Below are 13,134 nucleotides of genomic sequence, written 5' to 3'. Positions count from 1 at the left end.
GTGGGCTATGTTGATGCATTTACCGTGCCACAAGTTCTTACGGGAAAGGTGGAGGAAGACACTGTGAAATCTTATTCCTGTGCTTTATGCTGGAGCTCCATCAACAGCTTCAATGAAGCTACGGGCATGGCCGTCCTCAATTCAGAGTCAGCTCAGCATTCCCATCTTTTATATTTTGACATGTTACCTCGGGTTGGGGCTATTGGATTATCATTTCCCCTCCACGAAATAGTGCTAACATGATGGGCTTACAGGCTGCATTATTAGCTCCATCTCTATCTCTATATAATGACCAGCTCACCTAAAAATAAGAGCCAAGTTAAGATGGCCCAGTTGTTGATCAAATGGAGATGTAGTTTTCATGTATATTTCTCTACGTTCATAAACCCATTCTCTACCAAAAATAAGTTATCTTTGTGAAACATTCTGCATAGAAATATTGAATAAGAAGCCTTTCTTTCCTTTTTAAGAGGATTAGACCGAACAGACCTCTACTCATGTAGAAGTAGGATCTATAAATCCTCTGTCCCTCCATTAACTCGGGCTCCCCACTCCCACACAAATAAATAAAAGGCAAGAGCTTGAAAAGAAAGAGCTTGCTCCGTTTAGGTCAAAGTGAGGTTTCTCAAGTGGATTAAGTTAGCCTTCTGCAGCTTCTGGTCTTTTTGTAGGAATGTGTCACGACATACATTTTCCTTCCTATTTCCCATCTGTATTAAACTAATCTAAAGCTTTAGATTCTATCTCAGGCTTATAACTAGGTCAGATTAAAAGCTATTGTTTATGAAATCAACACCTAGTATAATATCAGTCAAAATCAAGGATTTATAACTTCCCTCAAATATATACGAATCATTCAGTTGAAATTATGTAGGGGTTTGAAACTTTTTAGGATCTGAAACTTCTTATGATTAAAGCTGAATGAACTAATCACTTTTTAAAGTTATGATTTACATGTGCTCTTTAGGTGGAATGGAAGAAATATACTGAATGAGAAATGTACAGATTATTAACTATATTTCATTAATGTAGTATTAATGGAATAAGAACCTGCAAAAGGTTCTACTGAAGTTTACATCTGGAATACCTATACTACTTGCTTGGCACAAGACAAAAAATACTGCCATCTCCAACTATAGATACCTTAGCACAGATCTACTCCTAACTTTGGAAAAGCCCCCCAAAAAACTGATTAAATCATTCAACAAGTAACTATAGACATTAAAGAGCTGCGAACGTTAAATGAGTTAACATTTGCAAGGTATTCAGAACAGTAGTTTGCACACAGCAAGACATAGACAACATCTACTACGATTATTCTAGTCATGCATAGATTAAGGTATAAGGCCCTAAACCTAGTTTCTACCTTCATGAAACTGAGTCTAGAAGACCCTGAAAGTCTGGAGGCAGGAGGCAGGGGCCATGTTATTAACAATAGTAAGAAACCAATAGTGGTGAATATGCAATGATAAGATAAATTCATTCGCTGTTGATACCTCACTGTAAATAGGCATAAACACTACTGAGATACCTTTTAAGTACTGTCAAAACATTCTTATCTCTTAATCCAGTAATCCAACTTTTGGAAATACACCTTCAAGCAACTACTATATAATATGGGAAGAAATCTAGGCTCATTAAGGAATTCAAAAGCGTGGCCTCCGTAACATTAAAAAAAAAAAAAAAAAAAGTCTGAGGGGGGGCCGGGGGGGCTCAGTTGGTTAAGCATAAAACTCCTGATTTCAGCTCAGGTCATGATCCTCAGGGTCGTGAGATGGAGCCCCATGGACGGCTCCATGCTCCGGGGGGGGAGTCTGCTTAGGATTCTCTCTCTCCCTCTCCCTCTGCCCCTGCCCTATTCATGTTCTCTCTCTCTCTCTCTCTCAAAAAAAAAAAGTCTGACGATGGTCACATGGATGCACAAATTTTGAAGGAATAGATATGAAGATTATAAAAGTATTTTCTAAATATTATATTATTTACAAATAAAAATTTGATATTTTAGCCACAACTAAATAAAAACATATCCATATGAACAAAAACAAACAGGAACACAAAATTTACAATGAGGTCAAATTATAGGTGATTTCCCTAACTCAAAACCTTCTGAAAAAGTATGATACATGTAATGGAAAAATATTTTCATTGGAGATAGTCTCCCATGCCTCTAAAATATATCGAGTATTTCCAAATCAATTTATCCCAGAAAATATGCTGATATTTATTGTAGTCAAAATAGAGAGCAGTGATACTAGTAAGAGGAAAAATATTTGACATAATGATTTGAATTAATGAAGTAACTGGGTACAAATAGGAAGCTTTAATCATCCATTGTATTTGAGTGCATTTTTTTTTTTTTTTAAGATTTTATTTATTTGACAGAGAGAGAGACAGCCAGAGAGAGAACACAAACAGGGGGAGCAGGAGAGGGAGAAGCAGGCTTCCCGTGGAGCAGGGAGCCCGATGCCGAGCTCGATCCCAGGACCCTGGGATCACGACCGGAGCCAAAGGCAGACACCCAACCATCTGAGCCACCCAGGCGCCCCATGTATTTGAATGCATTTTGATGATGGTCTTTTAAGCTATGGATGCAGATGTGTGGAAGGTCTGTTTTCATCTCAAGCATTTCCATCAAGCACAAAAGCTGCACTCAAGACTCCTGGGATGTCTGCTTTTCTTTCCACAGAAATGTGGATTTTACATTCACAGGGGTTTTAAAGCATAATTTCCCAAGCTTTCCAGTCCGGAAGAAACCTCTAAACCAGTTTCTCAACCTTAGCTCTATTGACGTTTCTGTGTTGTGGGGCTGTCCTGTGTGTGGTAGGAGGCTTAGCGGTATCCCTGGTCCCTACCCACCAAATGCCAGGAGCACCCACCCCCCTCGTTGTGGCAACTCTAAATGTGAACAGTTCCAAAGGTCCCTTGGGCAGCAAAATCACCCCAGTTGAGAACCACCGTTCTAAACTCATATTTATTCATTTTTAAAATCGCACAGTGCTTGCCAAGAGCTAATGGACTGAGCTAGTCTCATGACTATCTAGAACTCGTACTTCTGAAATTTTTGCCTGCTGACCTTTATTTTTTAGTAAAGAGCTCCAATTTGACACCAAAGAACAAAAAAATGCTTGCTTGGTTCAAATCAGAAAGCTGCCCTACGGGTGGACATTTATTCAAAAGCTCAGAGAGAGATGAATCTTACCTTCATTTGGAATTCCAATCTCGTTTAATTTTATTCTATTTTATTTCATTTTTTGAAGCAATGAAAAGATATTCAAGTAATAACTATACTAATGGTGCTAAGAAACTGTTTATAAATATTCCTGAGGTACCAGCATTTTTTTTTTTCAGTATTTCTAGCTTAAAAATAGTTAAAGACTTCTGATGCAATTTCCCTTTATTATTGTATATCTGGAATGTTATTTCTTGGTGGTTTTGTTTTAAAGCCCCATTAGTTTAACTCTGAGTTACCAACTATGCCTGTCTGTATTTGATGTGAACACCAATTCAATTTAACTCAAATATTTGCTGAGCCCCTAGTTTGCGGAAAAGTAGGCCAAATGTTTTAATGTGTAAAGTCACACAGGTCTCCTAACAAATGTAAACCCGTGGTAAGTAGAGTAGGCTATTAACCCTCAGTATACCAGCAGGGTCCACTAGACATAATCTTACCTTTTGAGTTTTATTTTGAGTCATTCTTGTAAGGGTCGGTATTTCTGACTTTTACCCTTTTTAGAGAGGTTTTATTTTTAAAAAATCGAATAAAGCTCACTTTATCTTATAATTACTTTTATCAGTCCACTGTAACTTTTTACATACTAAAGATTTTTTGCAACACTTTCCTATTTTTAACATCCCAAGAATTACTTCACCATTATTCATTAACTATTTCCAACTATGCTGAAGAAGACCAAATAATATGAAAATGAAAGGATGAGGAACTGCCTACAAGGATGAGGCAACAGGGAAATCATCACAGGTTTATTCCTGTGTTCCCAAAGTATTACATCACCTTTCCAGAAGGTATGGAAGAAGTCAGGAGACTTCCATCGAACACAACTGAAAATCACAAATGTTCATTTTCCACATTAGCAAACAGGAGAAAAGGGACAGGAGGTACTTCATAAATATTGAACAAATCAGACTATGAATGAAACTGATCACAGAAATAAGACCTCAGACCATGAGTCTTTCAGATGATGATATCCTAGATGGATTTTCATAGGCCCAAGAACTGAAAAGTGAGCAATGTTAGAATTCTAAGAAAAAAAAGGAAAGCATTCTCATACACATTGTCATTTAACAGGAAGGATGACACTGTTCACTGTTTTTTTTTTTTTTTTTTTAAAGATTTTATTTATTTTTTAGAGAGCGAGCGAGAGAGAAACAGCATGAGAGGGGAGAGGGTCAGAGGGAGAAGCAGGCTCCCCGCTGAACCGGGAGCCCGATGCGGGACTCGATCCCAGGACCCTGGGATCATGACCTGAGCCGAAGGCAGACGCTCAACCATCTGAGCCACCCAGGCGCCCAGTTCACTGTTTTTGCTAAGGAGATGTGTGACAGTATTTTCTCCTCTTTTATGCTTGCAATAAATGTTATCATGTTTAGGCCACAAAATTTTTTGGATACAGTTTGGCGGTAGACAAATACCAAAGGCAGGAGTGCCTACAAAGGTTATAAGAAGTAAAGAACCAGGGTAGAAATGGAAAGAAAACAAACAAAAAACAAACAAACAAACAAAAAGACTGATGATTCTAATGGGTGTCTGTAAGACCAAACTTAGAAATATTTTATAATTATGGACAGAAAGTGGCTCGCTCTCTTCGACAAAATTATGAGCTCTCCAAGTTTTAAAAGTATTGATTTTTACAATCATTACAATCATCAAGTGAAAATGCAAGAAAAAAACCAAGAAGTACAATAGGCTATAACCTAATAGAGATGTATGTTAAATCTGCAGTCAGTATTTATAAGATGAATATATTCCAGGTTCATGCACAGCAGGTGACTGGTTAACCAGTAGTTGCATTCAAAGAATACTGTCCATTTCAGAAATCTCTACCTTCAAAATCAGGAAAAGATGGGATTAAAATCTGCATTTACTACATTTAAATTTTAATTCAAATTAAAATACTGACATTAATTCTTATTAAAATTTTCGAAATGAAGTTATTTTTCACCATTCCTTTATTCTTCCTTTTGTAAAATAATTTAGACTATAAGAAATGATAATAATAAAAAGGGTCCTCAGTACCCAGATAAGTCCGTGGTGCTGGGCTGGCTTTTTTTCTGAGGAGGGGAGGGGCAGAGGGCGAGGAAGAGAGAAAATCGTAAGCAGGTTCCGCGCTCAGCAGCACAGACAGGAGGCTCAGTCTCAGGCCCCGAAATCAAGAGTTAGAACGCTTACTTGACAGAGCCACCCGGGTGCCGCGCCCCTGGGCTGGCTTTTATGGTAAAGTGCAGGGCAAGGCAGGCAGGAGTGATTCAGCTGACCGGGCTCACGTAGCACTGTAAGGTCTGGTATGTTCCCAGGTGTGCACACATGCGTGTACACAAACACATGCGCACGTGAGCACACATGCACATACACGGTTGAGGAAATCTTCATCAGCCAAAGAAAACTCTAGTGAGCAACAAAACACAGCTCAGAGAAGGGCATGGTGAGATGCAGTGAAAAGCAATCAGTCATCTGCATCTGAGTTAAGTGGCTTTTTTTTTTAATTAAAAAGAAAAAAAAAATCTCATTATCTAAGAAGACACACTAGGTTACCTCTCATTACAGTCTCACCAACGTTTGCAACCCTGAAAACAAGAAACTATGTCACCTCAGGTTCTGTTTTGTGGGGGGAAAAAACCGTGAGGACCGACTCCCGAGAGGAAAAGTGCTATTATAAAAGAATGAGAGGGTCTTCCCTTACGTTATTTGCTGTACAAATTCAACAAGCCCTGTGGATGATATGATTTTTCAGGTAGATTCTACAGTTCCAGGTGGGAGCAAACTGGCCCCCCAGAACTGCACTCCCAAGGCCTGACTGCATACATTAGTCTCCTAATGAATTTTCCCATAGAAAAATCCTTACCCATGATGACTGGAATCTGTACACTATTAAATAAACAAGGTACATTACTGATCCCTTAAATAGGTATTTTGAGGTGGTCTGAGAACTTAATCACTGTAACACTGGTGAAATAAATACTGAGGTAATTTACAAAAGGACTTGTGAACCGTAACTGATCTGTCCACATTCAGTCTCTTGAAAGACTTACCTCTTTTTCAAGAAGGTCATAAAACAGAGCTCATCCCACAAAGCATGTTTTCCTAAATGCCGCACTAGCAACAGGAACACACTCACCTCCTACCCAAAACAAATCTCATTAACTACCAATCAACAAAAGTGTATTAAACTGTGGATCACATCTTGTTTCTGGGAAGATCAGAGTGAGGCTTCATTTTCTCCTCTTCAAGAACTGTCATACGGTGTCCCCACCCCCCGAGGATGTGTTAAATAAGATGGGTTCAATTCCTGTTCTGACTCTGCATTTCAAGTGTCACAAGGAGGGCTAGCTCCTGGAACGAGGAAGTGCCAGTTGGAAGGAGCCCAGTTTGTTTGCAGGTAGGTGATACAATACCTCTTTCTTCGCCTGCCCGCTTTGCCCAGAGAGTAGGCATACATGCCTGCAGGGCTAACAGAGAAACACTGAACAATGAAGTGCTACAAGGACCAGATATCCTAATTATAGGAAGTTCAAAACAATTCTCTGGCATTTTAAAAACATGGGAAAGTTACAAAAGTAATAAAAAATTTAAGAGTTCAATCTTAGAATATATCACTGGGCTATCTATAAAAACCATTGTCTTTTTTTTTTTTTTAAGATTTTATTTTTTATTTGCGAGAGAGACAATGAGAGACAGAGAGCATGAGAGGGAGGAGGGTCAGAGGGAGAAGCAGACTCCCCGCCGAGCAGGGAGCCTGATGTAGGACTCGATCCCGGGACTCCAGGATCATGACCTGAGCCGAAGGCAGTCGCTTAACCAACTGAGCCACCCAGGCGCCCAAAAACCATTGTCTTAATGGAAAATCAAGGGTGATTAGGAATTTGAAGGATCTGGGGCTACAATGTCCTGTACAGTGGCCACCAGCCACGTGGGACTTTGGAGCACTTGGAATCAGAACGACAGAGGCTGTGCGTAAAAAACACATGCTAAATTGAAGAGACCTTGTGTGAAAGAGACAAAAAAAAAATGCAAAATATCTCATTAATAACCTTTCCATATTGTTTACAGGTTGAAGTGACAGTATTCTGAATATATGGGATTAAATAAAATGTTATTAAAACTGATTCCCTGGCGGGGCGCCTAGGTGGCTCAGTCGTTAAGCGTCTGCCTTCAGCTCGGGTCATGATCCCAGGGTCCTGGGATAGAGCCCCGCATCGGGCTCCCTGCTCCGTGGGAAGCCTGCCTCTCCCTCTCCCGCTCCCGCTGCTTGTGTTCCCTCTCTCGCTGTCAAATAAATAAAATCTTTAAAAAAAAAAAAAAATTGATTCCCTGGCTTCTTCTTGCTATTTTAAAAGTGGCTATTAGAAAGTATAAATGGGGGGCGCCTGGGTGACTCAGTCGTTAAGCGTCTGCCTTTGGCTCAGGTCAAGATCCCAGCGTCCTGGGATCGAGCCCCGCATCGGGCTCCCTGCTCCGCGGGAAGCCTGCTTCTCCCTCTCCCACTCCCCCTGCTTGTGTTCCCTCTCTTGCTGTCTCTCTCTCTGTCAAATAAATCAAATCTTAAAAAAAAAAAAGTATAAACGGGGCCATCTGGCTGGCTCAGTCAGTGGGGCGTGCGACTCTTGGTTATCAGGGTTGTGAGTTCAAGCCCCACATTGGGTCGTAGAGATTATAAATAAATAAACTTAAAAAATAGTATAAACATGCATTATGTGGCTCACATTGTATTTCTATAGGAAACATCTGAGCTAAAACACAAGAGAGGTTCTATACATCTACTTATGGACCATGAAGTCCTTACCAAAAGCTATGAGAAAATTTTTTTAAATAAATAATTGAATTTGGCTAATATTTCTCAAAGACCAGTGTGTAAGACATTTTTGGTACATAAACTGTAGTTTGGCTTCTGTCAGATAAAAAGAGAAATAACTACAATTAATTGGGAGAAAAGTCAACATAAATAAAATAATACAAAGCAAGGGTAGGACAGCGAAGCCAAGTATTTCAAGGGATAATCAGAGAAGACTTGTAAAGGAGGTATGTTTTTGGGTGAACGTTAAAAATACGCAGGATTTGAGCACCTGGGTGGCTCAGGTGGTTAAACGACTGCCTTCAGCTCAGGTCATGATCCTGGAGTCCCGGGATCGAGTCCCGCATCGGGCTCCCTGCTCAGCGGGGAGTCTGCTTCTCCCTCTGACCCTCCGCCCTCTCATGCTCTCTCTATCTCATTGTCTCTCTCAAATAAATAAATAAAATCTTTAAAAAAAAATACACAGGATTTTACAGGTCATGATAAGAGATAGCACTTTAGAACTTACAAGCAGCTTTGTGGTAGATTAACACCCTCTGATGACAAAGAAAATGCATTTTGAGAAGGGGCACAAAGGTGGGAACAACAGCCCAAAGAAAAGGCCGAGGGTATGGGGTATCAGGAGACAAGGTGAGGCCCGTGCACAATGCTGAACACAGGCTGGGGCCAAGTAATGAGTTCTGGATGGCCTGCAAGGGAACTTTAACTTCACTACAGGCTGCAGGACGCATCAACGATTTCCTACCAAGGGTCAATAGGATCAGAAATGCAAAATAGGATTGTGACTAAGGCGTGGAGGAATTATCTGGGAAGAGAGTGAAGAGATTTGTGGGTCAGGTAGAATAAACGCCAAGTAATGAGAAGAGAGGTCGAGGTATGATGAGTCCTGTAAGAAAAAAAAGCACGAGGGTAACAGGAAGAAGTGAGGCATTGATGCAGGAAGGAGTAATCAGAGGAGTTAAGTGTTGTAGCAGGTAAACGACCATCTGAACTGCATGGAACAAACAACACTCCTCTGTAGGTAGAGGTGAAGGAGCAAAGGATAAAGGAGACCGAAAATAACAGGATGGAGAGGTGAATGGCATACAAGCATATGAAGAGATGCTCCACATCATATGTCATCGGGGAAATGCGAATTAAAACAAAGAGATACCACTACACACCTACTAGAATGGCCCAAATCCAGAACACTGATGACACCAAGTGCTGGTGAGGAAATGGACCACAGAAGCTGTCACTCACTGCTGGTGGGAATGCAAACGATTACGGCCACTTTGGAAGGCAGTTTGCCAGTTTTGTACAAAACTGAACATCCTCTGGGGCGCCGGGGTGGCTCAGTCGATCGAGCATCCGATTCTTGACTTTGGCTCAGGTCATGATCTCGGGGTCGTGAGATGGAGCCCCAAGCCAGACTCCGTGCTGAGCGTAGATCCTGCTTAAGATACTCTCTCTTGGGACGCCTGGGTGGCTCAGACGGTTGGGCATCTGCCTTTGGCTCAGGTCGTGATCTCCAGGTCCTGGGATTGAGTCCCGCATTGGGCTCCCAGCTCAGTGGGGAGTCTGCTTCTCCCTCTCCCTCTGCTTCTCCCCGACTTGTGCTCTGTCTCTCTCACTCTCTCAAATGAATAAATAAAAAATCTTTAAAAAAAAAAAAAAAAGATGCTCTCTCCCTCCCCCTGCCCCAACTCGTGTACTTGCTCTCTCTCTCAAAAAAAATCCTTAAAAACAACAACAGTAATAACAACAAAAAAACCCTAAATATACTCTTACTATACAATCCAGCACTTGGGCTCCTTGGTATTTACCCAAAGGAGCAAAAAACATAGGTTCACACAAAAGCCTGCACATGGATGTTTACAGCAGCTTTATTCACACTGCCCAAACCTGGAAGTAAGCAAGCTGTCCTTTAGGACGTGAACTGATAAACAAACTGTACACATCCAGACAATGGACTATTATTGAGCACTAAAAAGAAACAGGCTATAAGCCATGAAAAGACATGAAGGAAACTTAAATGAGTATTACTAAGTGAAAGAACCTCACCTGAAAAAGCCTACATACTGTAGGATTCCAACTATTTGACATTCTAGGAAAAGTAAAACTATGAATACAATCAATAAAGATCAGTGGTTGCCAGGGCTGGGGCGGGGGCAGGGAAGAGATGAACAGGTGGAGCATAAAGGATTTTTAGTGAAAATACCCTGTATGATATCATAATCATAGATACACGTCATTATGCATTTGTCCTAACCCAGAGAATGTACAAGACCAAGAGTGAGCTGAGCCCTAACTGTAAAGTAGGGATTTGGGAGGATAATGTGTCAGCCTTAACAAATGTTCCACTCTGGTAGGAGCCGCTGATACTGGGGGAGGCTACGCATGTGGGAGCAGGGAGGGGATGATGGGAGCTCTCTGTACCTTCTGCTCAATTTTGCTGTAAACCTAAAACTACTTTTTAAAAAAAAAGTACTGAATAAATTTTTTTAAAAAATCCAAGAAAGGGAGCGAAGGTAATCAAATGGTATTCAGATGGAACATAATTATAACAGGCAAAATGGGAAACAAAGAAATGGAAGAAGGTACAGAGGGATGTTAAAGTAGAGAAAATTTGTTAATTTACTCAACAAACATGTACAAGCACCTACTAACTCCCAGGTACCATGATGTAGCAATTTATGACAAAGGACTGTGAAGCGGTCATCTGTGGAGCATGAAGGAGAGTGATGCTAGAAACCAAGGAGAATGAAGGTGGCTTGGATCAGCTGCTATGTGGAAGGTGATAGGTCAACAAATCGTGATAATTCGGCAAATCTACTAACACGAAGATTCCAGCTGATGTTACAGCATGAATAAGAATGGAATTAACTGATAGGGTCATGTACATGATACATCAACCTTACAAAACTCAGAAGCAATTAAAAGGAGAAATTACTTTTTCCCAAATACAAAAGATTGACAAAAATACGGTGAGAAAATGGGAAGGGTATCAACAAGTCTAGGATATTCAAATGTATATGTAAAAATGGTTATCCACTGGGTCTATCCAGGTTAGAAAGGACCCTCCCTCCCAGTCCAAAAAAAAAAAAAAGAGAGAAGAGAAGAAAAGAAAAAGAGGATGGTGGGGGGGCACCTGGGTGGCTCAGAGGGTTGAGCATCTGACCTGTTTTCTGCTCAGGTCATGATCTCAGGGTTGTGGGATTGAGCTTCACGCACGGGGGCTGGGGGTGGGGGGAGTCTGCTTGAAGATTCTCTCCCTCTCCCTCTGCCCCTCCTCCCACTTGTGTGTGCAACCGCTCTCTCTCAAATAAATAAATAAATCTTTTCTTAAAAACGTAGGTTTTATAAGACATTAAAAAATGTGTTAACTGGGAAAGAATGAAGGCCTGGCAAAAGCCCAACACTATCAGGATACAGTAAAAATACCCATTTTTAATTGTAACAGTCCCTGCTATATGAATGGCCACAAACGGTGGGTCACCAACCTTGAGACAGGGTCATAAGTACACAGCTAAGTCTAATTTTAACAGCAGTCATGGAGCTCTCTTGGTTTACTCACCATGATCTGGTTTGTTTATTAAGTACAGAGTCAACGCAATGATGGGAAATGAGCAAGTATCTAACAGACTATGACCAAAGAAAATGGTTGTCCAACTTTAAATTCCCTTTTTAACACTGGTTGCACTGCCATAACGTAGTAAGAGCCCTGATGACAAGAATTTTTTCAAGAACTTATTCTGAAACTTTTAAATCTAGATATGACTGAGGAAAAAATATGCAAAAACTATCATAAACGCCATAAGAACTAGGCAATTCTCCAACGTTTAGACAAAGCAGCAATTAAACCCAAACCAATGGACATTTCTACACCTGGCTCATGGAATACAGGTGAGGGACCAGCCACAGCCCAGAACACAATCAATCAATCCCATGGAAAAAAGCTCGGATGCTTTCCCACTGGCAAAACCTGCTCTCCACCGAACTTTCAACTTTTATGGAGAGAAATACTGTGAAGCATACAGTTCACTTTCCCCTTATTTCTTCTCTTGTTCTTCGTAATTCACTTAGTTTTTTGTTTAGCTTTATGTCCTGCTACACTGAATACAATTTTTCTAAATCTAGCAAAGAGGGAACACAAAAGAGCTTAACTAACAAAAAAGTTATGGTAAAATTGGACAATAGCCACCAGAGAGAAGCCTGACACTATTAACTGATAAGAAACAGCAAATTAGGGGGGGTGCCTGGGTGGCTCAGTCGGTTAAACGTGTGACTCTTGGTTTCAGCTCAGGTCATGATCTCAGGGAGTCTACTTGAGATTCTCTCTCCCTCTCCCTCTGCCCCTCCCGCCCCAACTCCCTCTCTCTCAAATAAATAAATAAATCTTTTTAAAAAAAGAATATATATTTGTAAAATATACAATATATATTTGTAAAATGTAGTTGTTTTGTATAATTATTTTTGAAAATTCTATAAAATACATTGTAAAAAAATAACTGACTCTGTAAGTCAGAAAACTTTATAGTAATAACCATAAGTCTTAACAATGCATACTTAACGTTCTTTTGGAAAATCTGTGACACCAGGAAACATTTGAAGGGATCCTGGAGGAAAAGCAGAAGTGAGATCATCATCACCACTGGGGGATGACAGAGCATGAAAACTGAAGATGGCACCAGATGGTTTTTCTAACCCCCAAATTCTAGTTTTTTAATTTTACGGCTTGAATATAGATGTTTGCTTTTAATAAAAAAAAATAATCTAGAAGTTATGGGATTAAGATCTCAAAGAAAAAGAGGTGAAAATATAATTCTGAACTATCATGAAACCAGAGATGGTTAACGAATTTTAAGCAAACACTTATGAATGCCTCTGACTTCATTCACAAAGGCAGAGATGATTAAAGGCCAAAAACCCACAAAGACAAACAAAAAAGCCAAAACCAACCTTTCTTAACAAAAATTTCAGATTTCACTGACTGATGAAATAATCCCAAAATTTGTTTAAAAGAAATTTCTAAATTATAGACCAAAACAGAAGTCCAGTCACTCACTCAGATTTCAATTCTCTACAGAACTACATCTTACACTACCAGTGGAATTTTCATCCCAACTTT

The 13,134-nt window shown here is 40.1% G+C and overlaps 1 protein-coding gene across 7 annotated transcripts in view; it reads right to left on the bottom strand.

Moving 5' to 3' along the window:
• LOC110570121 (amyloid beta precursor protein) overlaps positions 1–13,134 on the bottom strand; it is a 257,792-nt gene that overhangs the window by 134,026 nt on the left and 110,632 nt on the right. The window lies entirely within an intron of this gene.

This window comes from Neomonachus schauinslandi, chromosome 1, assembly GCF_002201575.2.
Source record: "Neomonachus schauinslandi chromosome 1, ASM220157v2, whole genome shotgun sequence".
NCBI classification, from domain to species: domain Eukaryota; kingdom Metazoa; phylum Chordata; class Mammalia; order Carnivora; family Phocidae; genus Neomonachus; species Neomonachus schauinslandi.
The sequence above is the reverse complement of the archived record's forward strand: the minus strand, read 5'-3'. Positions and strand labels throughout refer to the sequence as shown.